Source organism: Eupeodes corollae, chromosome 1 (genome assembly GCF_945859685.1).
Source record: "Eupeodes corollae chromosome 1, idEupCoro1.1, whole genome shotgun sequence".
NCBI lineage: Eukaryota > Metazoa > Arthropoda > Insecta > Diptera > Syrphidae > Eupeodes > Eupeodes corollae.
Window position 1 is genome coordinate 155455350 of NC_079147.1, and position 27926 is coordinate 155483275.

General features: G+C 29.7%; 1 protein-coding gene across 1 annotated transcript in view; it reads left to right on the forward strand.

Moving 5' to 3' along the window:
• The first annotated feature begins 2954 nt into the window (after positions 1 to 2954).
• Positions 2955 to 27926, forward strand: part of LOC129942821 (glycine receptor subunit alpha-2) — a 42371-nt gene continuing 17399 nt past the window's right edge. The window contains exon 1 of the mRNA XM_056051903.1: positions 2955 to 3212. The gene's annotated coding sequence lies outside the window, so the exon portion shown is untranslated. The remainder of the gene's footprint in view (positions 3213 to 27926) is intronic.

The window sequence follows — 27926 nt, forward strand, 5'->3', positions numbered from 1 at the left end:
TGATTCTCATCGATATATGTTTATCTTCCAGACAGTTTTCCATGCGGCACTTATAGCTGATTTAGAAGATAGCTTCTCCTAAAAGTGTTGTTCCATGTTCATGTTGCAGCAGATATTTATTCCAAAGTATTTATATGACTTTACTGTTTCTAATTCCTGTCCATCAAAAAACCACTTCTCATTCCTAGTGTAGAACCCACCTCCTCTAAACACCATCGTTTTGGATTTATTAACTTCCCATAGGAAGTTATTGCAATGGGTCCGATTTGTCAAATTGAAAATTTTGACATTTCTCGACGTTTCAAGGTCCCTAGAGTCGAAATAAAATATTTTTAGAAAGATGTCTGTACGTGCGTGTGTACGTTCGCGACGTTTTTTTCGTCTTCCATACCTCAAGAACCAGAAGAGATACCGATTTCGAATAAATTTTGTTATACAGATAATAAGGCAGAAAGATGCAGAAAGGGCTCTCAAAAAAATTGCGTGGGTGGTTTTTTTTAACAAAGCAGTTTGAAAAAAGGTGAAAATTTTGGTTAACCCTAAATATCTTACGAACCAAAAACGCTAGAGACTTGAATTAAATTTTATATAATATATTGTAACGTGATATCAAAGAATTTTATTTTTTGAAAAAAAAATCAATTTAACGTTTTTTATTATAAATTAAAAAAAATGTGTCACCTCCACAATTTTACGACTAAAATATGATTTCATCTCCAAAACAATTTTGTGCAACGAAAAATAATGTTTTTGACACCTGATAAAATTTTGAGAAAAATCGAGTTGACAGTTTTCTTTATTTAAAATAAAAATCTAAAAAAAAAACATTATTCAAAGTTGGTAAAAATTGAATATCAATTCAAATATCTTTTCAAAAACTTGAAATTTAGGCTTCAAACTTATTTTATCTTATAAGAAATATTGTTTTCAACATTCTGAAAAATGTTGAGAAAAATCGAATTTCAGTAAAAATAAAAACCTAAACAAAAATTAATACAAGTTGGTAAAAATTGATTTTCGACTCAAATATCTTTTCAAAACTTTGAGATATTGGGTTTAACTTAATTTTATCTTTCAAAAAATGTTGTTGTCAACATTCAGTAAAAGTTTGAAAAAAATCGAATAGACATTTTTTTTACAAAAAAATAAAAACCGAAAAAAAAATTAACACAAGTTGGTTAAAAAATGATTTTCGACTCAAATAACTTTTAAAAAATTTTAGATAATAGCTTCTAACTAATTTTAACTTATAAGAAATATTGTTTTCAACATTAGGACAAATTTTAAGAAAAATCGAATTGACAATTTTTTTACAAAAAATATAAACCTAAAAAAAAATGTATAAAAATTGGTAAAAATTGATTTTCGACTCAAATATCTTTCCAAAAATTGTAGATATAGGTTTAAATTACTTTTATCTTTCAAAAAATATTTTTGTTAACATTCAGTAAAATTTTGAAAAAATCGAATTGACAGTTTTTGTGCAAAAAATTAAAAACCTAAAAAAAATTACCAAAAGTTGTTGAAAATTTATTTTTGACTCAAATATATTTTCAAAAATTTGAAATATTTTCTTCAAACTAATTTTATCTTATAAGAAATATTGTTTTCAATATTCGATAAAATTTTGAAAAAAATCGAATTGACAGTTTTTTTTACAAAAAATAAAACTCTAAAAAAAAACAGTACTAAAACTTGGTAAAAATTTACTTTCGACTCAAATAACTTTTCAAAAATTAAAAATATTGGCTTCAAACTTATTTTATTTCACAGAAAATATTGTTTTCGATATTCAGTAATTTTTATATAAAAATCCAACTGTCCGTTTTATCATAAAAATAAAATCTACAAAAAATAGTACGCAAATTTGGTAAAAATTGATAGGAGTACATATAGACAAACTTTTAAGCAAGAAAAATTGACAGACGGGATGGGAAGTTAGCAGTGTGGCTCGCATCCCAACCTTTTTTTTTAATTAAAAGTGTAAAAAATAAAGTGTAATAATGAATTATTTCAGTATTCGGAAATTGTTAATTCGTTAATTGATTAAAATGTTTGTTTGTTTCTAGGTAAAATTTCTTAGATAAGGTATGTACAATGTACATTATAGGTTGATAATAAATTATAATCCCTAAACTCAAGCATTAAGGGTAGTTTACCTATATCACATGTGTAATAACGGGTATATGTAAACAATTTTCCCTTATATCAATAGAAAGCAGTACCAAATACTACACTCCGAAATTCTCAAAAAAATGTCATGCTAAGCCCCGAAGACATCATAAATAGTTCTTTTTGAAACAATAAGGTGAAATATTTTTTTTGACATTTTGTTTTCCAAAATCTGATTGCTCCAATGTCACTATCACCACTATACTGTCACCTACCCTTCACTGGTTGATTTTGAAATGCTGATAAACGCTTAAGAAGGATTCTACAAATTATGGGTTATGATATAACATCTGTATTGAACTTTCACCACCGACAACTACAAGCTTTAAGGAAACCACAAAGTAAACCAGAGACAGAATCAAAACAGAATTTTTTGTAGCTGCGCGTTAGTTACAACTAAAAGTTACAATGTCAAAACTGCATCACTCATCCATCCGTCATCCAACAGCCTACAACCAACAATATAACAATAAACTTATGTCTCTTCAGTATTTAATAAAAAAGCACAACTAAAAGCTTTCAAATTCACACCGAAACCACCCTCACATAGACTCTTATAAAAATTGTACTACTCGTGCATCGAACATTGCATCTCTATTTAAGATCACAACGAACTTACATCCGTTGCAGTTTAAAATTTATGTTCACTTGGATTAGTTCGTTGGAATATGTCACCGCGGCTACACGGATACCGTCATCATCACCGTTATATGTTAGAGGATTGTGAAAAGGATTAATTCAAATTAAGCTGATTTGGTTTTTCTTTTTTTTTTGTTAATATTAAAAAATATAAATGTAAATAATTTTAACTTATGAATAAAAGAATTAAGTGTTATCATATGAAACAAATTCAAAATCTTAAGTGCACCTATAATAATCAAAAGTGAATTCAAAAGAAAATTTGAAAATTGTAGTAATAATAATAATAATTCTTAAACAAATTTAAATGATAGTGAGTGTAAAAATATCTATGCTGTTTAATGAGCTAACACATATTGGATTAAAAATTAGATAAACAGAATATCGTTTGAATGAATTCGGTGAGCTTGTATTTCAATATATTTAAATAAATTAAATATTAGTTTAGTTAATGCACTTGTAAATTTTAGGGATTACGATTTAATTTAAATGGACAAATTTAGCTTTAAAAAACAAATTCTCTAATATTTGGAAACAAATTAAAATTTATGTTTTTTAAACATATATAATTTATGTTTCATAAAAAAAAGGAAATTCAAGACAATTTCTGTGTTATAATACGAATAATAATATAGGACAATCCAAAATTAATAAAACTAGTGAACAAGGTCGACAAAAAAAATATAATTTTACTAAGGTTTTTGATGGCTTCAGTTCGAATCTGACTTTAAAATCAATCTAACACGTCAAGTTTTAGAGAACCAATCTTTTATAAGCCTTAATATTAGGCGCTTTAAGGTTACGTAAATTCATGGCAAATCTTTGTTAATAAAATTTTGAGATAATTTTCCAAATTTACACTTTACTTCAAAAACTCCTCATTAGCTGTAAGTCTATAAGTCTTCTTTTGCCATACATACCCCTTAAAAAACCCTAAGATTTGAACTAAAATGATATCAAAGCAATTTTTGAGCTGATTATGAATTCCGAGTCTAAAAGTTACAATACCAAGTTTTTGGACTATACTTAAAAATTTATAAAAAATAGTGTTGAAAACGGGATTTTTTTAGTTTGACCACATGTATTAAAATTAATTAAAAAATTAATTCTAAAACGAATTATTCAAAAACATAGAGGAATTACATTCAAAAACTTTAGAAAGATTTAAATGATGACCCATTAGACATCTGAAAACGAATGAGAAATTACGAAAACTAAGTTAGATACTTAAATTATTTAAACTGTAGAAAATAAATATTTCTCTTCTTGGCAAAATTATCAATACAATTTTTGGTTGTCTTTTTAAGACAGGTGTAACTAATTGATTACGAAAACAACTATTTTTTGGCTTGTATATTTAAAAAGTTTAAAGAAACTTAAGACTACTCGTATTTTTACATCTTTATTAAATATTAAGATTTCAATATTTGTTTGCTGTTTCAATTCGACTGTTCTGTCAAATACTATTCATTTATTAAATCAATAAATATTATAATTGCATTGCAATGTCAGCAAAATATAAATTGAATCGTTTTGGAATTTTTGTCAATAAGACTGTGTTCTATCTAAATTACGAAAAAAGAACTAAAAATATGAAAATGGTACTTTCATAGATTCTGTTCTGTGTAAAAGCCTTTGAAACACATTTTTTAATAAATAATACTGGTCAACAAAATAATGTATGGCGGTTAACACAATAATTTTTCAAGTTTCGTTTTTTCAACTCGTTTTCCTGAAAATGCGTGTATTAGATCACGTTTTTTACTTGCGACATTTAGAAACTCGTAAGTTTTGTATTCGTAAAAAAATTCGAACTCGACATTTTAATCAAACATGATATTACGCTGGTTGAGATTCCGTACGTCTGCTGTCCTGACCCCTAAAACTCAAAGCATTAGGGTAATTGACTTTAAATTTGGGTATTAAGGTTTTTAGCCAATTCACCTAAGATTTTTTTTTTAATTTTTTGTAAGACTAAGAATAACAGCAGTCTTCGTAAAAATTTTTGGTCAAAAACCGAAAATTCGAATTTTCTCAAAAAGAAATCAATAGATTTTTAAAATTTTGTATATATTTTTTTCTTAATTTGATTTCTTTCAATATAAAAAATATGTTTGTATTGCTCCAGTAGTTCTCAAGAACTAATCAACCGATTTCAATAAATTTTCTGCACAAGCTCTTATAATGTCTCCATAATATTTTATAATTAAAAATGTCCTTGCTTTTATTTTAGATATTATTTTTTTTTTAAATTCGATATCTTGAAAATACGTCATTCTTTTTTTATGAAATTGAAATTTATAACGTTAATTAAAAAGAGACTGGTATGCGACCCACACTGATAACTTCCAATCCCGTACCAATTTTTATTGTAAAAAAAAAACTTTCAATTCGATTTTTTTCAAAATTTTATCGAATGTTGAAAACAATATTTTTAATAAGCTAAAATTAGTAAGTAAAAATATTTGAGTCGAAATTAATTTTTACCAAATTTTGTTACATTTTTTTTAGGTTTTCAATTTTTTGTACAAAAGCTGGCAATTCGATTTTTTTTTTTAAATTTGACTGAATGTTGACAACAATCTTTTTTGAAACATTAAAGTAGTTTTAAGCCAATATCTCAAAGTTTTGAAAGATATTTGAGTTGAAAATCAATTTTTACCAACTTTTGTTAGTTTTTATTCGGTTTTTAATTTTTTGTAAAAAAAACTGTCAATTCGATTTTCTTCAAAATTTTACTGAATGCTGACAACAATATTTTTTGAAAGAAAAAAGTATTTTAAAGCCAATATCTGAAAGTTTTGAAAAGATATTTGAGTCGAAATTCAATTTTACCAACTTTGAGTAATTTTTAGTTTTTATACAAAAATTGTCAATTATATTTTTCTTAAAATTTTATCAGATGACAAAAACATCAATCTTCGTTGCACAAAATTGTTTTGGAGATAAAATAATATTTAGTCGTAAAATTTTTGAGGTGACAATTTTTTTTCTTCAGTTTTTTGATTAAAAAAAAAAACGTTAATTGAATTTTTGTCTAAAAATGTACTTGTTTTGTATCACGCTACAAGATATAATATACAATTTTATTCAAGTCTTAACCAAAATGTTCACCTTTTTTTTAAACTGCTATGGTAAAAAAACCGTCCACGCAATTTTCTTGAGAGCGCTTTATGCATCTTTCTGTCTTATTATCTGTATAACAAAATTTATTTGAAGTCGATATCTCTTCTGGTTCTTGAGCTATCTATGGACAACGAAAAACGTCGCCAACGTACGGACTTACGAACTTACGTACACACGCGTCCACAGACTTCTTTCTAAAAATCTTTTATTTCGACCCTAGGGACTTTGAAACGTCGAGAAATGTAAAAATTTGCATTTTGACAAATCGGACCCATCACAATAACTTCCTATGGAAAGTTAAAAATATGTTTGTATTGCTCTCATAGAACCGTTATTTTGTTCTTAAACTTTATCAAGAACTAATCAACAAGCTCTAATAATGTCTCCATAATATTTTATAATAAAAAATGTAAGTGCTTTTATTTTTGACTAAAAAATATATATATTTTTTTCTGAAATTAGCTATCTTAAAAATAGGTCATAATTTTTTTTATGAAATTGAAATTTAAAACGTTAATTCTTAAGTTCTTAATAACTGCATTTGAACAATATTTTTTAAACTTAGATTGAAGAATTATTATTGTATATACATACATATACAAAATTAATTTAAAAAAATTGAAAATTTGAAAAATTTAAGTTTTTTTGCGGGTAAATTTTTAGATCTTAAAATACTAAAAACATTTATAAACAGACTTTTTGGATACATGAGCAAGTTCGTGTGACCCATTCATGCATTTTATTTTATTTACATTGTGTTGATGCATATGGCGGCCAGCTTTATTACAAAAAAGAGGCTGGGATGCGACCCACACTGATAACTTCAAATCACGTCTGTCGATTTGTCTTCCTTAAAAGTTTGTCTATATGTATTTTTACCAAATTTGCGCACTATTTTTTGTAGATTTTATTTTTTATGAAAAAAACATACTGTTGGATTTTTATATAAAAATTACTGAATATTAAAAACAATATTTTCTCTGAAATAAAATAAGTTTGAAGCCAATATTTAAAATTTTTAAAGAGATATTTGAGTCGAAAATCAATTTTTACCAACTTTTATAAATTTTTTTTTAGGTTTTTATTTTTTGTAAAAAAATTGTCAATTCGATTTTTTTAAAACTTTAACTGAATGTTGACAATAAGATGTTTTGAAAGATAAAAGTAAATTAAAGCCAATTTGTCCTAATGTTAAAAACAATATTTCTAATAAGAAAAAATTAGTAAGAACCTATTATCTCAAAGTTTTTAAAAGATATTTGAGTCGAAAATCATTTTTTACGAACTTTTGCTAATTTTTTTTCGGTTTTTAATTTTTTGTACAAAAACTGTCAAATCAATTTTTTTAAAACTTTAACTGAATGTTGACAATAAGATGTTTTGAAAGATAAAAGTAAATTAAAGCCAATATCTCAAAGTTTTGAAAAGATATTTGAGTCGAAAATCAATTTTTATCAACTTTTATACATTTTTTTTTAGGTTTTTATTTATTGTAAAAAAAACTGTCAATAAGATTTTTCTCAAAATTTTATCAGATGTCAAAAACATTATTCTTCGTTGCACAAAATTGTTTTGGAGATGAAATCATATTTCAGTTGTAAAATTTTGGAGGTGACAAATTTTTTTTTCAGTTTTATTGATTTAAAAAAAAAACTGTTATATTGATTTTTTTCAAAAAATATACTTGTTTGGTATCACGTTACAATATATTATATACAATTTAATTCAAGTCTCTATCGTTTTTGGTTCGTAAGATATTTAAGGTTAACCAAAATTTTCAACTTTTTTTCAAACTGCTATGGTAAAAAAACCACCCACGCAATTTTCTTGAGAGCCCTTTCTGCATCTTTCTGTCTTATTATCTGTATAACAAAATTTATTTGAAGTCGATATCTCTTCTGGTTCTTGAGCTATGGACGACGAAAAAAACGTCGCGAACGTACGGACGTACGGACGTACAAACGTACGTACACACGCACCCACAGACATCTTTCTAAAAATCTTTTATTTCGACTCTAGGGACCTTGAAACGTCGAGAAATGTCAAAATTTTCAATTTGACAAATCGGACCCATTACAATAACTTCCTATGGGAAGTTAATAAATATGGGTTTAGAAAGAATCTTGTGTCGAAGCATAGTTTTTGAATGTATCTCGAAATTTTTTGAAAGGACATTGTCTTAACAGAAATTTTATGGAGAAGACATTTGGCGTGCTGCAAAACACTCCAAATAGGAACGAATCAAGTGCATTACTTAAATCGAAATGTAGTTCACTTCGTTTTTAGTTCGAAAAAAATTAAATTGGATTTGATCAAAGTGAATTTCTTAACCTACATTTTTATTTTGAATCAATTTTAAACTTGCTGATATTGAAATTAAAAAATCATATTCGAATTAAGGACATAAAAACCTTTTTCAAGTGTATTTATTTTTCCATTTTTGAAACAAAAAAAAAACAAAAACTTAATTTCTTCACATTTCAATTAGATATACTCGAAGTATCAAGTTCTCAATTTGAATTTTTTTTCAACTTAAAAAAAATTGTTGGTTTGCAAAAAACATTCTTAAAACTTCTTAGCGCAATTCAAAAATAACACTGGTTGAAAAAAATTACGTTTTTCGTCGGTCACACAAGAAAAAAAATAATACTTTTTTATAAGATTAAGTTGTCCTGAATTTAAATCTCTCTGTAAAATATATAGGTAACTTTAAAAATATTAAAGACAACCAAACACGAGGCTTTTAAGGCTAAACACAACCTAAAAAAAATGTATGACGATTTAAAAGAATACAAATCTTTATCTTATAGATAAATGATTTTAGTATTTTACGTAAATATATACTTTCGATTTCCCTGAACTTCAAATTGTTAAACTGCAATATTTGCTGATGACACTTGGGTTTATTCATCAGATTCAACTGGTTTTTGCATTGAAACCTACTTGCAATCTGCTCTGAATACTATTCAGATTTATTTCAATAATTGGAAAATAAAAATAAATGCATCAAAGACATAGGCTCTTTTTTTTCGAAAAAAAGGAAACCTTGTTTACTGCCATACAATAACCTTCAATTGGACGGAGAGCAAATTGAGTGGAAGTCAAGTGCTAAGTATCTTGGGGTACACCTGGATAAAACATTGACGTTTAACTTGCACATTCAGCAAACATTAAATAAGCTGAATATTGTGGTAAAAACACTTTATCCTTTTATAAATCGCAAGTCTAAAATGAGTGCAGAAAACAAGCTAATGATATGTAAGTCTATTTTTTAAAGTATAATTTTCTATGGTTCCCCTGTCTGGGGAAAATGTGCCAAAACTCATGTACAAAAATTACAAATAATGCAAAATAAAATATTAAAAATTATGCTTAATCTGCACTGGTACTCTTCTACAAAATATCTTCATAGAACAGCAAATATTGATGAGGTTCCTGTAAGAATTTCGAAGTTACAAGACCGTTATATGTTATCGTGTAATTGTTCGGATAACAATTTAATCTAAAACTTAGCTGCTTACGGTGTTAGTAAATTTTTGTTTTCTCTTCATTTATTTATTAATAAATGAATGTTACATTTATCTAATTAATTATTATTTATTTATATACTGATTTTGTTTTCTCTATTTGTTTCTTGTTATTTATTTATTTGTGTAGGTAATTTATTTAATGGTTTTTAATTTATTAAAATATTTATTTATTAATCTCTGCATTTATTTGTTCACTTGTTCATTATTTATTAAAATTGTTTATTCGTGTTTAATTATTTCTTATTTATTTATTTATTAATTCATTACTTATTGTCCATTTTTTCATTAATTTATTTATTTTCTCGTTTGTATTTAATTATTTGTTATTCTCTTGATGATTTATTTACTTATTTTTTTGTATTTATTTATGTATTTATTTATTTATGTATTTATTTATTTATTCTTTAATTTATTCATTCTTATTTATTAATATACTTTTTTTTGTGATACATAAATGTAAACAACATCTTAAGACAGTTTTCTGCTCCCCACTTCTCTCTTCCTATGAAAAAATTCTAATATCTAATGAAGGTTTTTTTAGTAACTTTTCCTTCAAAATGTAATAAATCTATGATATAAATTGAATGCTTGTTATAGTATTTTCAGTAGTAAGGTAGAATGTAAGACACCATACATCTGTAAATTGTGCAATCTAGGTTTAAATTATAAGAATTTCAGTTATAATAAAGACCTATCTATCTATATACATATATATAAATTTCAATCTAAATCAAGAAAAACGAACTATAAATATCAAAATGGTATTTTCGTAGGTTTTTTTTATAATTTATTTTTATTAATTCATTCTTAAAGCTAGACAAAAATTCATAAAACTAGCCTAATTATCCATAACTTACAACTAACTTTATGGTCCCATACGGACACTCTAAGTTAAACTATAACAATTAAAACTAATGCCTTTCGGGCCTAAGATCAATATTTTCGTAGGTATATACTGTTCTGTGTAAAATTCTTTGAAACACATTTTTTTTCTGCATCGCGGTTAACACAATATTTTTTTAAGGGAACTCCTGAATTAGAATATAACCTCAAAATGTGTGATCACGTTTTTTACTTGCTAAATGTATGAACTATTCGTAGAAAAATTCGAACTTGACATCTTAATCTCAACATTTCACGATGGTTAAGATTCCGTACGTCTGTTTGTCTGGCTGTCCTGACCGCTACAACCCAAAGCATTGGGGCGATTGACTTTAAATTTGGATATTCGCGTTAAGGCGTTTTTTTTTTAATTGTTGGTCAAAAACCGAAAATTCGAATTTTCTCAAAAACAGATCGATAGATTTTTAAAATGTTGTATACATTTTTTTCTTAATTTGGTTTCTTTGAATATAAAAAAAGAGGCTGGGATGCGACCCACACTGATAACTTCCCATTCCGTCTGTCAATTTGTCTGGCTTAAAAGTTTGTCTATATGTACTAGTATCAATTTTTTCCAAATTTGCGTACTATTTTTTGTAGATTTTATTTTAAATAATATTTTCTGTGAAATAAAATGAGTTTGAAGCCAAAACTTTTAATTTTTGAAAAGCTATTTTGAGTCGAAAATCAATTTTTACAAACTTTTATTAATTTTTTGTTAAAAAATGTCAATTCGATTTTTTTCAAAATTGAATGTTGACAACAATATTTTTTGAAAGATAAAAGTAGTTTTAAGCCAATATCTCAAAGTTTTGAAAAGATATTTGTGTCAAAAGTCAATTTTTACCAAGTTTTAGTAATTTTTTTCTTAGGTTTCTATTTTTTGTAAAAAAACTGTCAATTCGATTTTTCTCAAAATTTTTCCGAATGTTGAAAAGAATATTTCTAATTAGATAAAACAAGTTTGAAGCCATAATCTCAAGTTTTTGAAAAGAAATTTTTATTATATATTTTTGTATTACATTTTAGTCGTAAAATTTTCGAAGTGACAAATTTTGTTTTCAGTTTTTTGATGTATAAAAAAACCGTTAATTGTATTTTTCCCAAAAATGTACTTGTTTTGCATGAAATATACAAGTTTATTCAAGTCTCTAGCATCATTGGTTTATGAGATATTAAGGGTTAACCAAATATTAACGATTTTTCTATAAATCAAAAAATCTGAAAAAAAATTGTTAGTTTGAAAATTTTACAAATACAAAATGATTTTTTCTCCAAAACAATTTTGTGCAAGGAAAAAAAAATTTTTTAACACCTGATAAAAATTTGTGAAAAATCGAATAGACAGTTTTTTTATATACATAAATAAAAACCTAAAAAAAAATATTACTCAAAGTTGGTAAAAATTTAATTTCGACTCAAACATCTTTTCAAGAATTTAAGCTTATGGTTTTCAACTGATTTCACTTATAAGAAATATTGTTTTCAACATTTGGAAAAATTTTTAGAAAAATTAAATTGACAGTTTTTTTACAAAAAAAATAATAAAAGCTGGTAAAAATTGATTTTCGTCTCAAATATCTTTTCAAAACTTTGAGATATTGGCTTTAAGCTACTTTTATCTTTTAAAAAATATTTTTTTTCAATATTCAGTTAAATGTTGAGAAAATAAAAACCTAAACAAAAAAATTAATAAAAGCTGGTAAAAATTGATTTTCGGCTCAAATATCTTTTCAAAACTTTGAGATCTTGACTTCCAGCTAATTTTAACTCACAAATTTAGAAAAAATTGATGTTCGGTTCTTGATATCTCTCAAATTAATTTAATTCATCCAATTCGTAAAAATTAAAAAAAATGCTACTAAAATTGGTAAAAATTTGTTTTCTACTAGAAATCTATTTAACAAAACTTAATTTTGAAACTAAACTATTTCTTTATATGAAAAATATTGATTTAATTTTCAAATTTTTAAGAACTTACAAACTTGTATGTAAGACAAATCGAAAGACGGGTGGGAAGTTATCATTGTGGATCACATCCCAGCCTCTTTTTTAACAGAAATGTTACGGAGAAGACATTTGGCTTGCTGCAAAACACTCCAAATAGGAACCCATCAAGTGCATTACATACAAAAATTAAGGGTCATTTCCCTAAATCGAAACATAGAACATGTAAGTTCACTTCGTTTTGAGTTCGAAAAAAATTAAATCGCATTTGATTAAAGTGAATTTCGGAACATATATTTTTATGTTGAATCAAAATCAATTTCAAGAAACAAGCTGATAGTGAAATTAAAAAATAAATTGGAATTAAGGACATCAAAACCTTTTTCAAATATATTTATTTTTCCATTTTTAAAACAAATACTTAATTTCATCACATTTCAATCAGATATACTCGAAGTATCAAGTTCTCAATTTGAATTTTTTTTCAACTTAAACTAATTTTTGGTTTGCAAAAACATTCTTAATACTTCTTATCGCAATTCAAAAATAACACTGGTTAAAAAAAAATGCCGTTTTTCGTCGATTACACAAGAAAAAAATAATACTTTTTATATAAGTTTAAGTTGTTCTAATTTGAATCTCTCTGTAAAATATGTATGTAACTTTAAAAATGTTAAAGACAACCAAACACTAGAATTTTACGGCTAAACACAACCTAACAAAAATTTGTAAAGGGTGATTTTTTTTAGGTTAGGATTTTCATGCATTAGTATTTGACAGATCACGCGGGATTTCAGACATGGTGTCAAAGAGAAAGATGCTCAGTATGCTTTGACATTCCATCATAAATAGACTTACTAACGAGCAATGCTTGCAAATCATTGAATTTTATTACCAAAATCAGTATTCGGTTCGAAATGTGTTTCGCGCTTTACGTCCGATTTATGGTCTACATAATCGACCAAGTGAGCAAACAATTAATGCGATTGTGACCAAGTTTCGCACTCAGTTTACTTTATTGGACATTAAACCAACCACACGAATGCGTACAGTGCGTACAGAAGAGAATATTGCGTCTGTTTCTGAGAGTGTTGCTGAAGACCGTGAAATGTCGATTCGTCGCCGTTCGCAGCAATTGGGTTTGTGTTATTCGACCACATGGAAGATTTTACGCAAAGATCTTGGTGTAAAACCGTATAAAATACAGCTCGTGCAAGAACTGAAGCCGAACGATCTGCCACAACGTCGAATTTTCAGTGAATGGGCCCTAGAAAAGTTGGCAGAAAATCCGCTTTTTTATCGACAAATTTTGTTCAGCGATGAGGCTCATTTCTGGTTGAATGGCTACGTAAATAAGCAAAATTGACGCATTTGGAGTGAAGAGCAATCAGAAGCCGTTCAAGAACTGCCCATGCATCCCGAAAAATGCACTGTTTGGTGTGGTTTGTACGCTGGTGGAATCATTGGACCGTATTTTTTCAAAGATGCTGTTGGACGCAACGTTACGGTGAATGGCGATCGCTATCGTTCAATGCTAACAAACTTTGTGTTGCCAAAAATGGAAGAACTGAACTTGGTTGACATGTGGTTTCAACAAGATGGCGCTACATGCCACACAGCTCGCGATTCTATGGCCATTTTGAGGGAAAACTTCGGAGAACAATTCATCTCAAGGAATGGACCGGTAAGTTGGCCACCAAGATCATGCGATTTGACGCCTTAAGACTATTTTGTTTGGGGATACGTCAAGTCTAAAGTCTACACAAATAAGCCAGCAACTATTCCAGCTTTGGAAGACAACATTTCCGAAGAAATTCGGGCTATTCCGGCCGAAATGCTCTAAAAAGTTACCCAAAATTGGACTTTCCGAATGGAACACCTAAGACGCAGCCGCGGTCAACATTTAAATGAAATTATCTTCAAAAAGTAAATGTCATGGACCAATCTTACGTTTCAAATAAAGAATGGATGAGATTTTGCAAATTGTATGCGTTTTTTTAACTTCCCATAGGAAGTTATTGTAATGGGTCCGATTTGTCAAATTGAAAATTTTGACATTTCTCGACGTTTCAAGGTACCTAGAGTCGAAATAAAAGATTTTTAGAAAGATGTCTGTGCGTGCGTGTGTACGTACGTTCGTACGTCCGTACGTCCGTACGTCCGTACGTCCGTACGTCTGTACGTCCGTACGTCCGTACGTTCGCGACGTTTTTTTCGTCGTCCATAGCTCAAGAACCAGAAGAGATATCGACTTCAAATAAATTTTGTTATACAGATAATAAGGCAGAAAGATGCAGAAAGGGCTCTCAAGAAAATTGCGTGGGTGGTTTTTTTACCATAGCAGTTTGAAAAAAAGGTGCAAATTTTGGTTAACCCTAAATATCTTACGAACCAAAAACGCTAGAGACTTGAATTAAATTTTATATAATATATTGTAACGTGATACCAAACAAGTATATTTTTTGAAAAAAAATAATATAACGGTTTTTTTTTAAATCAATAAAACTGAAAAAATAAATTTGTCACCTCCAAAATTTTACGACTGAAATATGATTTCATCTCCAAAACAATTTTGTGCAACGAATAATAATGTTTTTGATATCTGATAAAATTTTGAAAAAAATCTAATTGACAGTTTTTTTTATAAAAAATAAAAATATAAAAAAAACATTACTCAAAGTTGGTAAAAATTGAATATCGATTCAAATGTCTTTTCAAAAACTTAAAATTTAGGATTCAAACTTATTTTATCTTATGAGGAATATTGTTTTCAACATTTTGAAAAATTTTGAAGAAAATCGAATTTACATTTTTTTTACAAAAAATAAAAACCTAAAAAAAAAATTTATAAAAGTTGGTAAAAATTGATTTTCGACTCAAATATCTTTTCAAAACTTTGAGATAAAAATTGGTATGAGTACATATAGACAAACTTTTAAGCAAGACAAATCGACAGACGGGATGGGAAGTTATCAGTGTGGGTCGCATCCCAGCCTCTTTTTTTTTAAAGTTCTCAAGCTCTTAAAAAATCACCGTTTGTAATGATTTTAAAGAATACAAATCTTTGTCTTAAAGATAAAATGATTTTAGTATTTTACGTAGTTTTAGGAAATTCTCATTAATATCAATTATTAGTCTTTATTTGACTCTATTTAAGTAAAACTTAAATTCAATGCGTTCATAGTTTTAAAAAAATAAAATTTTGTGTTAACTTTTAGTGCTCATTGCTTATCCTTTAATTTTTACTTTCATTTCAAATTTTAAAAATGTCCGTTTGCAACCCATCTCACAACTCTCAACCAATTCTGTGTGCTAGTACTGTTTTCAGTGATGGAACGGCAAATTTGAGAAAGCAGTACCCGTGCAAAACACTTTAGATGGCATAGACAGGGATCTAACCCAATACCTCTGGAACGGCAGCCCAAAGCACTAACCATCATGGGGTACTACCCCATCACAAGCCTCAAAAAGCCTTGTCTTTTTAACCGAGTTTTAAAAATTAATATTTCAAATACCCTACGCGATAGAATAATTTTAAAGTCGGATTTGAATTAAGGCCATCAAAACCCTTTGAAAAGTGTGCAATTTGAAGCAAAACGTTGTGGACCAGTGTAATTAATTAAAAAAAATTCTGTAAACTTTTTGTAATTTTTAAATTCTGTTAAAAGCATAGTTACTTTTTATTTGAAATGAATCTTGTGTAAGTAAAAGACTGGACATCTAAACAATACATTTATTTAATTTAAAATTAATGAATTAATTATGAAATGGGAGACAAAAAAATAGTTTGATTTTTTTTTTTAAATTTTGACATAGTTCTTGTTGTTGCTTTGAATGACTTTAAACATTTTTCATATAAATTTATATAGCAGTTTGCAATAAGTAAATACGTTTTAAAATAATTAAATGTTTGTAGAAAACATTAATAAATCAAAGTTTTGTTTTTGTAATTTGCTGTTATTTAACTCTGATCAATTATTCTTTCCTTTCCTTAATCTTAAAAATATATTTTATTCAATTTTTAATTTCTTATAAAATAGAAAACAAAAATACACTGAATCAACATTAACACTATTTCGTGGAAATTTCCTTGATTTTGTATAAGCAGGTTGCAAAAGGAACTGTTTTAAGAAATATCAGACCTGAAAATAAAGTAAATGCAGTCAGATTTCTTCTTAAATGATTAATGTGTATTGTGTACCTTACTACCTTAAGAAAAAAATATACTGTACAAATAAAAGGCTTCAGAAAATCCAAATAAAAGGACGTTTAAAATAAAATAAAACAAATAAGAAAAAAAAACTTAAGTACCCATTTACATTGCAAAATCGACTTTGAATACTTTTTACAGGAAGGATTGCAGTTGTTGTCCATCGTGATGGTATACAGTCTGCGTCGTATTCCAAGGGTTATATTCTTCAGCAATTATCTTGCTATTGTTTAATGCTTTTAACATGATGATTACGTTCAAAAATAGCAAACAAAAAATTCACTTATGAGTTAATTCAATACAGAAGCAATATAGAACGAAGATGATTACCTTGCTTACCTGGATTAAAATATGAAACCTTGAAGCAAATATATGCACATTGTGAATAGTACCTTGAGACAAAATCCGTTTTAAAATATGCTTAACAATTTATTGTCTATTTTATAATGAAACAGTTTTGTATAGAAAAGAGAATATGAGAACATTACAAAATTGCGTATTCTTTATTTCGTCACTTTTTTTTGCATGAAGTTGACCAAAAAAGGTGTTTTTTAAGGATTTCAATACGATTTTAACTTGAATCGGGCGTGTAATTGTATTAAACGGAACCTTAAGTAGATAAATGGTTTATAGATAATTGGCAGTAAGATAAAATCAAATTAAGCATAATTATAAGCAGACTTTAAAAAGTACTCACGAAAGACTGAACATAAGACACAAACCGAATCCTCAAGCAGCTCATAGACACCACACTTGTGAGCACACCGGTGTGCTGACGAACGTTGTGGCATTCGGCTACACACCAGACCTTTCACACAGGAGTTATATTTGCGATTTTTGTACTTAATGGATTTTATTTGCCAGATTTCTGGAAGCTTCTCGAATTGCCATTTTATTAAAACAACTTCAGATGCACCGCCCTCAACACGAGTACAGAGATTCAACTAAAGGTAAATGTGCCTCACCTTCCCATACACATTACACCAATCGAAACAGCGACAAAGAAAATACAAACTTTTGATTTCACTTTCTCCGTGTCTGACAACGAAAATCGGTGCCTGCTCCAGCCTACAACAACACACATTTTCCCACTCCAACACAAGTGTGGTGTCTATGGGCCACTTTAGAGTACGATACGAACAAAATTACTCGAAACTAAAGAAAACAGAAGGTGGCAAGGGCGGATCCAGACTTTTCATCAGGGGGGGGGTCACACATTTAGATGAGTTTTTACTCACCGCTTAAAAATGTTCTTTAATGTTTTTAAAGGATGCTAACAAAATTTTGTAATTGCTTAGTTATCAAATTATTTAGAACACTGTTGTCCAGCAAGTTATGGTCCAACTATTTAATTTGGATGACTCATATGAAAGTATTCCAAGATTTGAACAGTTGTCTAAATATGCCATATTTAAGAGCTAAAATACAATAGCTTAGAGGGTTTTTGGTTCATTTCGCGCAGAAATGTAGGAAATTGTTTTGAAACGTTGCATTTTTCCAAAAACAAAACACACTTTTCTTGTTTTCATTTCTATTAATGCGAAGAACGCTGGAAAAATTTAAAAATGCAGAAAATGAGAGAGGATCTGATATGTTAAAATGTCGGGCTCTTTTTGACGTAGTTTTTTTGAACTCAATTTCCGGGAGTCTCTTATTACTATCGTTATCAATCTGCTTACTCGTATTTGGATCTTATAAAGGCGTCAACAAAACTTAAATATTGTAGAAACAAAAAGGTTTGGTTCTTGAATTTAAGGAAATAGTTGTATTTAAGAACATAATTTCTCTAAAACAAAAATAAATTAAAACAAAGTAAGGTAAGTAAACAAATAAGTTGGGAAGAAAAGTTTTGTAGTACTCACAAATTACACGTTTCAAAGCTTTTATATCAATAGATATGAAATGTTTATTGTGTTTTTCACTTAGCCGTTAGTTTCACAAAAGTGTCGCTTAATTTTTTGGGGCATTTATATTATTGAAATTCGTGTTTTAATCTCGGTTCCAAGCAAATTGACTTCAAAAGTAGATCTATTTATTTTTTAAGATCTTTTATATTCAACAGAAAACCAATTTTGACAGAAATAAAATGCACGACTGGGTCGCAAGAATTTGATAATTTCTTCCAAAAAGTCTTTTTAAAAATATTGCCTATATTTTAAGATTTAAAAATGTACCTCCAAAATACATTTTAAATTTTGTATTAAAAATATTTTTGGTATAAGCACTTAATAAAGAGCTTATAAATATATGAACATTTAAATTTCGTAAAAAAAGTTGTCATCTTTCTGATATCGAGTTTTGTAAACAAAATTAGTATTTTATTAAATATTAAAAAAATACATTTTTGATCATAAAAAATCATCATCAATTTGATCATTGCCAAGAGCTTGCACAGAAAAAGAAGAATTTTGAAATCTTTCCATTAGTTCTTGAGAAAACTTAAAAACAAAATAAAGATTTTTTTGAGGGGTACCCTTCTGGAGCAATACGAAAATATGTTTTTCTTGTAGAAAGAAGCCAAATTAAGAACACAAAATTTTGAGAAACTTTTAGAAAAATCACATGTTTGAACCAAAAAATTTGTGTAGGGACTGCTGTTATTTTTTTATTAATAAAATGATAAAAACTCCTTACATTAATAAACTGAAAATCTTAATTTCAGTCAACACAATTGTTTGGATTGTAGGGGCCAGGAAAGACAGACAGACGGAAGGAAGGAATCGAGGTACCCACTTTGTTCGACTTCTTCGTAATGTCATATTTGATTAAAAACTCTAGTTTGAAATTGTTTACTAATGCAAAACTTGCTATATAGTTCCTATATGTCGCAGTAAAAATCACGTCAATAATCACTATTTATGTGTGTCAAAAAAATGTAATAATAAACTTGAAGGCTAGTTTAAGAAATTCAAGGGCAACTTAATAGGGGAATTCACGATCTAGTGCATTTAGTCTGGGAATTGCATTTGAGTGTAAATATATGCACAACATAGTGAACGCCCGAAAAGCGAATAAAAAAGCAAGGTGTTCTTGCAACGATTGTTGACAGTTGTGAGAACAGCTGATTATTATTTTTTTATAATAAAGTTGTGCTGTTGGTAGCTACAAAAAACAGCAAATACTTGTAAACAAATGTTAAATATTGTTGATTTATATTATATCCAAGTCCGGATTATCCCGTATATAGTTTAAAACTATTTTAATTTCGTCAATTGGCCACTTTTTATTCGGTTTTACTCTTTTTTATTTATTTTAATTAGATCAGCAATGTTGATTATTTAAATATCAGCTGATTTATTGCTGTCAAAACACTGTTGCTCATGCTTGTGCATTTGTATACTTTAGGGTTTCAGCGAAGTAAATTTGCATTAGTAAAGCATGTGCATATTTATATATTTTGTTAGTGTAGAGCATCTGTATGCACAAAAAATATGCACATGCACTGATGCAAGACCATTTGCACCCGATCGTGAATTCCCCTAATATAAAAATTGATGATCTCTTATTCAAAGTTTCTTTTTAAGAACCTGAATATTTGCTCTTTTTCTTAAAAACAATTTTTATGAAAATAATTTATAGCATGACTAAAGTTTTTTTCAAATTCTAAATTGAGCGAAAATCAAAATTTGAGTTGTTTTTTACAGAAAACCACTTTTGGGTGAATGTTGTTAAATTACTAATAAATCTTTAAATGAAATCTTTACTTATACAACTTAATTGTATAAGCTTTTTTGCTCATATGACCCCCCCCCTAGAGCGTCAATTGGTCAAAAGTTGATGAATTTGTGCTGTGTTTTTGGAATAGGGCTGAATATCCGATTCATATTATGTTCTTGGTCCAATCTTCAGTCAAAAGTAGTACTTTTAGCAACAAAGTTTAAGGAAGTAAAATACAAATGTTGTTTCCATATACAAAAAATAAATAATTCAAAATATAATGGGGGTCATATTCATTAACGCAATACGATTAGTTTTGAATTGAAGAGAATTCCTATGAAAAAGCAAACAAATTATCTCCCAGGGGGGGTCATGACCCCTACGACCCCCCCCCCCCCCCGTGGATCCGCCATTCGAAGGTGGTGTACCGCAAGTAATTGTAGTAGGACCAACCTTGTATCTTTTATGTGAAGGATTTTTACGATAGTTACGTGTTGATTTTGACAGCATGTGGCGGCCATTTTGGGGTACATTGACGTCCTTCCACGTAGACTACTGTCAATTCACCCAAATAATGTTATGGTTTTGTGTGGATTTTGAGCTTGAGGCGTCATCGTTCAGTACTTCTTCGAAAATGATTCTGGCTGGAAAGGCCATCACCGTGAACGGCGTTCGCTATGGATCAATGAACTCCGAAAACGTATGGTTTCTACGTGCTACACAGCTCAAGACACAATCGATATCCTGAGGAGCGGTTTCATTACATGGTTATCTTGTACCGAGGTGACATGAATTGCCCACCAAGAACGTGTGATTTGACATCTTTAAACTTTTTCTTGTGAAGCTTTCTTATTTCGCAGTTTTATGCCAATAGTCGCAAACCTCTAAAGACAACATCAAAAGCAATCACTTAATAAAAAAAAAATAATAAAATACAACCTGCTACCATCAAGTAAAGATGTGTTTTTGTTTGCCTCCTTCTATAAAACAATTAAATTGCTTAACACAATAACCCTGTACCTCCTCTTTTTGTATCAAACAAAAAACTGACCTTTTCAATTTTGTTTTTCAATCCAACCCTAATTTCAAACATAAATAAAAAATGTCGTCAAAGTGATGTGTGTTTGTAATATCGACGTTAATGTCGATCGCGTTGCTTATTGTGCCGGTCTCTGCGATAAGCTCTTCCACCCAAATTGCATTGGTATCAGTTAAAGAGCATTGAATCATCTAGTTGTATTAACTTCCCTATTTGTGCTTTATTGTGACGTAGAGAAATATCGTTGTCCCACATTCTTCTTGCAATTAAATGCAACAACAACATAATTAGTGCAACGAATGATAAGAGTCACAAGCCTTGATGAGTTGATAGGTGCTGTAAAAGCCACAAATGGAGCTATTCTTTATGCTGAAATAATTTCAGAGGATTATATGCCATCATCTTCATCAAATGTATTAATTCATGATGTGCTCCAACTTCCCATTTCATCTTCTAACGTAGAACCTTTCTAACCTTCAACCACAGTTGCTACGGCTGATAATTTGTCGACCAATAATACAATACATACATTGTTTTGATGTAACTTGGGCCATTGAAGATTGAATCACACGGACTGAAAAACGAAATTTTAAGAAATCAAGCTTTCTATTTCGTCATGGCATCTTGGATATGTAAATAAGCTCCTCAATAATATTTTTTATAATAATTTAAAATATAAAAGTATCGAACTAAAATTATCGACAATTTCCAAATATACTCTTTTATTAAACTTAGGAAGGATCCCTTTTCTAAAACCTCTCTTTCATCCAGCTATATTTCTCCCAACTTTCTAAAATTTATTCACTCTCATGACTTTAACCCTAATGCGTGACCATTAACACCATCATCATCTTATGATCAACCTAACATCAATACTTAACATCTGTTCTTCACTTGACTCGATTTGGAAGACTGTTATATGACGTCACGTTAGAAGGGTAAAAAACTCTTTGATACTGTTCGTCTTTGCATTGCTTATTCATATGACAAAACCTAAGTAAAAGACAAAGCCTTTTCCAAAAAGGTTCTAATATTTCTTCTACTACAGTCATAAAAGACCTGAATGCCAATGCCTCCCACATCAGCTCTGAACGCGTTTCCCACCTCTAAAGCACTCACTAACCTAAAAAAACCGACCAATTTGTCTATTCATTAATTCCCAAAAACTTCCCTATGATATCTTCGCATAAATCGAAACAAATCTTTGCAATTCAATCCTGTTTTATTTTGAATTCATTGCCTTATGGCTGTTCTCAACCGCCAACCACTTCGATGACAGTCTGGAAAACGGAATGTATACTCGTATAATAAGGATCTAGGGACCCTTTAAAATGTCAAAAATACCTTGTGGAAAATGGGTTGGGTTCGATATTCCGGTTTTTATATTCCCGTTTCATAAAATGCCGATTTTAAAATCCTGCTTTTTATAATCCCGCTTTTTGTAATCCCGTTTTTTATAATCCCATTTTTTATTATCCCGATTTTGCAATCAAAAGTAGTTTAATTTTTAAAAAAATCGGGGTTTTTTAAAATTAAACAACTTGTTTTAGGGATTTTAAAAAGCGGAATTCCGATACGCTTCCGTCAAAAGTACATTGTGGAAAACGGATTGGGTTCGATATCAAAGTTTGTATATTCCCGTTTCTTAAAATCCCGATTTCGAAATTTAGTTTTTTTAAATCCTGCTTTTTATAATCCCACTTTTTCTAATCCCGTTTCTTATAATACCATTTTTTCATCCCGTTTTTGACTCTCCCTCGCGATTTTTTCAAAATTAAACAACAAGTTTTGAAATTGTAAAATTATTGTTTATTAATATTAATAAAATGAAACATTTTTTAAATTTATTTAATTGTAACCTTTAACAAATATAAGATATCAAAAAATAATAATATAAAGTAAAGTAGTATTCTTTTAAAACAAAATAAAAAACAAACTATAATCAATTAACAAAAGTATACTGTTTTCAAAGTACTGTTTTCATAATTATTTTAGTTGAACTGTAGGCTACACGACGCAAAAAACCCTTATTGTAAAAAGAGGAATTCCAAAACGCTTCTTAATTTAACACTCAAACCTTTGACTTTTATTGAAATAAAAAAACGACATTATCTCGATTTTTCGGGATTTTAAATATCGGGATTCTAATTGATCCGGATTTTGAATAAGCTAGATTTTAAAAGACGGGATTTTAAAAAATCGGTATTTTATAACTTTTTTTTGGAATTTTTTGAAAGCGGGATTTGAGAAAGCGGGATTCTGATAGGCTCCCGTGGAAATCATATTTAAAAGCCAGGTCCGTTATTGACATCTTAAACTATAACTCTAATATTTATTATTGACATAATGCGAGATAGCCTGATTACGGATCAAAGGCGCTTCTACCAATATATTAACATTAAAAGCCATATATCACTAAATCCCTATTCATCACCTTTGTTAGACCTCTCCTTGAATGTGCTAGTTAAGTCTGGTTCCCCCATTAGAAGTCTCACTACACACTCTCAAGGGGTAGTTATCTATTCTTTCCACCTTATGAATATCGTTTAAAACTTTTTAATCTGCAAACGCTTTACAAACCTCACTAAGGCGCTGATATTTTCTTTCTACACCAGTTTCTAGCTTTACGGACCTGGGCCTCAACCAACCAGCCTGGGCCTCTCCAGCCAGCACGGTCTCTAGCTAGCTGAGTCACGGTCTACTGCGCCGTCTCTCGGGATTGTATTCAAAGACCATTCGGACTCGAGCGCTCTACATGACCTAGCCATCTAAGTCGTTGGACTTTAATTCTGTTAACTAGGTCAGTATCGCTGTACAGCCCATACAGTTCGTCGTTATATCTTCTCCTCCATTCTCCATCTATGCAAACGGGACCAAAAACCGCTTGACACGCACTTATCTTTCTTTGACAGGGTCCAGGCCTCAGAGCCATAAATTAGAACCGGGATGATGAGTGTCTTATAAATGGTGATGTTAGATGTTCGAGAAAGGACTTTACTACTCAATTGCCATCTAAGTCCAAAGAAGCAACGATTTCCAAGAGTTATTCTTCGTTTGATGAGTTTGTAACGGTGCCTAGGTAGACAAAGTCTTCAACTACCTCAAAGTTATAGCTTTCCATGGTGACGTTTTGTCCAAAAGACGTCCGTATCTGAGACTTGTTGGTGCTTCGCAACTAAGGTGGTCAGAAAGCCACCCCGATGGCACAACTCCCAAACTGGAGGGCCAGATCGTTAGCATAACTTCAAGGACGGGAAGCGGAATAAACCGCTTCTTATAGGCCTGGGCTCCGAATATGTCGTAGAAGCCTTATAAAATGTTTACTAAGTAGTTCAACCTTACTGGAACTGTAGACGCTACCGTTGATTCCATCTTGAGAATTCGTCCGCTGCCGTCTGAATAAGGAGAAGAGCCTTAGGGGAAACAACTCTCAAACCTCTCTCGTTTGCTGCCCCCAACAACTTTCCACTGGGGTTAGAACCCAATCTCTAGTTGAGGTACTAGGTGTAATTCGTGACTTTTTCGGTCATAAAAACTTTCTCTTACACGCTTATAAGGTGCAATTGGCTCTAAAACTAAATTCTCTTAACCATTTCAAGTGTCGTCAATGGTAAGAATAATGGCAAGAAATGCAACAGCAGATTACCAAAATTCAAAGAAAATCATCTTTAGTGATGAGGCACATTATGACCTCAGTGGATTCGTCAATAAGGAAAATTGCCGCATTTCGGCGAATGATAATCCAAGAGCAATAATCGGAAAGCCAATGCACGCAAAAATAGTGACTGTTTGGTGTGGATTGTGGGCAGGCGGCATCATCGGGCCGTATTCTTTTCAAATTGGCCGCCAAGATTATATGATTTTACCTCCAATGGAATTTTTTTCTTTAGGGTTATTTGAAAGAAAAGAGTTTGGATAGAGGTGTTCCGCAGAGGTCACGGCAACTCGTTTTTTCGTTGACTTTAACAATGAGCGTCAAGATGATTTGAAGATAAAATTGCTCTATAAGTTTGGTAAACAGAGCGTGAGTTTCAGTTGATTTTCCAAAGCAAAGCATTCTACTAAAAAAGGCAAACGTACTGCGATATAATTTGATTGCGAACTAATTTAAAAAGAGAACTAATTTTAATTTCCATAATCTCTTGAAAATGCGACAACAGAAATAAATTGCTTAAGTGTTTCGCTAACAAGAATGTACTTCTTAAACAGATTCATAAAGAAAATCGTAGCTTGCTCTGAGATTAGAGATCACCTTTTATACAATTCTTGGGTTATTATTTGAACAAAAAAATGCTAATTCAATAATACTAGCACAAAACTCTTGGTTAAATCTTTATAGTAATAAATTGAGGAGTCATTGTGATATTATGATGTTATTATTTAAAAAACCTTTGATGATTATGATCAAAGCAAACTAAAATAAACATACTTTATTTAATATTTAAATATTATATAGTTGTAATAGATTTCAAATTTGAATTCAACTGCAGAGATAAGTTGGTTTTTAACATTAAAAAACCGCGTTTATCCTCACGTAATCAAATTTAGATTGGCTGCAATTGAATCATCTTTGTGGTATTTTAATTTCGTTAAAACAATTTGACCTTAAATGTCTCATATTCAAGAACAACAAGTTCTTATTAAGGATTATGATGGGTGAGAAAGGGCCAAATGTTTGAAAAATTAATTTATTTATGATTGCCACTAATGCAAAGCTTAACTGTTTGAAGTTTTATAAACATCCTAATAACCAATATACATACAACCTCGAGTTGATCCGTCGTTAATGGACTTATTATTATTATTATTATTATTATTATTATAAATTCTTTATTTAAACAAAACTCGAAATACATTTGAAAAATTAAATAAGAACATTAGCATGGCAAAAAATATATTTGCCGTCTGCCTGAAAATTGACATTTATCGAGAATTAAAAAAAAAGAAAGTTTAAGATTATAGTAAGTTTATAAATAGATTACATAGACAATTGAATAAATAAATTGAATTTAAATAAGCATAATATTCAAGTTTATAATATATATTTCCTCGGTACATCTTAGATAATGGTACATAAATATACGTATATTAAAAAATTTAAAATTACTCTAAAAAACTGTTTCGGTAATCTAAGGCATGACCAATAAAACTGTAAAGTTCCTTCCAACCCCACTCTCCGTTTAAAATTTGTTTCGCTTCCTGGTGATTGAGAAAGCTTTTTGAAAAATAAAGTTTTCGGAGTTCTTGTAGAATTGGACAAACGGCTAAAAAGTGGTTGACATCTTCGATTTCATTTCGATTGCAGAGGTTACACCTGGGATTATCATTTCTGTGAGGTTTGTAATTCAGATTTAGCATCTCAGTTCTTGCTTTAAACAAAGTACCTATTTGATTTGCAGAAAGATTACTATTAAAATAATTGTTTACAAACAAAGTGTGATTGAGTTGCTTATAGACCAATCTGCTTGGAGAGGTTCGAGCCCTATTCAAGAACTTGAGATACAATGAATCATCAACCAACGCAATACATTCATAAAACCTACCTTTCCAATTGTCAAGAGAAGTTGTACCAAGGTTTAGATTAAATTCGTGCGCATTTGCTATTTCATACCATTCTTTAAACGGCGATAAATTCCTTCGGAATGCGAAATCCATCATTTGTTTATGAAGATTTTCATTTGACCTTTGCATTACTTTTATTATGTAATCGGCATTAAATTTAAGATTTTTTAGAAAAATCGGAGGGATCCCTGATTCCACATGTATAGCGTAAGTTGGTGTATAGTTTGGAAGTTTAAATATTCGTTTAAAAAAGAAGCGTTGCACTGTCTCAAATTCATCAAGATCTTGGTAACCAAAAACTTGACTGGCATAGCATAAGCATGAGTTTATAGTAGCTTCAAAAACTCTAAATTTTGCTGAGATGTCTATGTACTTATTGCAGAAGATTTTGTTCCATATAAGGTTTATTGCAGTTTTTGCCGATAAGCATTTTTCCTTAACATGGGGCCTGAAATCTAGATTGCTACAAAATAGAACACCTAAATACTTAAATTGGTTAACAACCTCTATAGGTTCACGATCCAATGACCATGCTTCTAGCGGGTTTCTCCTTCGACGGGTGCTTTCAAAAATCATAATTTTTGATTTTGAGGTGTTTATATTCAGGTCCCATTTATCACAAAAGTTTTTAAGTCTATTAATTTGTAACTGTAATGTGGTGGGGTTGTCCGACAAAACAACAAGGTCGTCAGCATAAAGTAGTACCTTAATAAGTATATTTCCAAACCTAACACCCCCAGGAAAATCACGGGAGACATCGTCAATGAAAAGGGCGAACATAATCGGGCTTAAGGGGCAACCTTGGGGCACACCGCAATCAGTGTTAAAGAAGCTGGATATGGAACTCCCATTTGACACAGTAGCGCAAGTATTTGTGAGGAGAAGTTTATAGAGTCTTAAAAATTTAGAGTCTTACCAAAATTCGATAATTTATAAATTAGTGAATTCCGGTTGATAGTATCAAATGCTGCCCTAAAATCAATGAAAAAGACATAAAGTTTTTGTTTGCTATCGATGAAACGTTTTGCTATATTGGAGAGTGCGAAGATTTGATCCACAGTTGAGAGACCAGAGCGGAAACCAGCTTGGAAAGTGCTGAGCAATTTGTTTTCTTCTACCCACCTCATAAGCCTGTAGTATAGAATTTGGGTAAATATTTTTC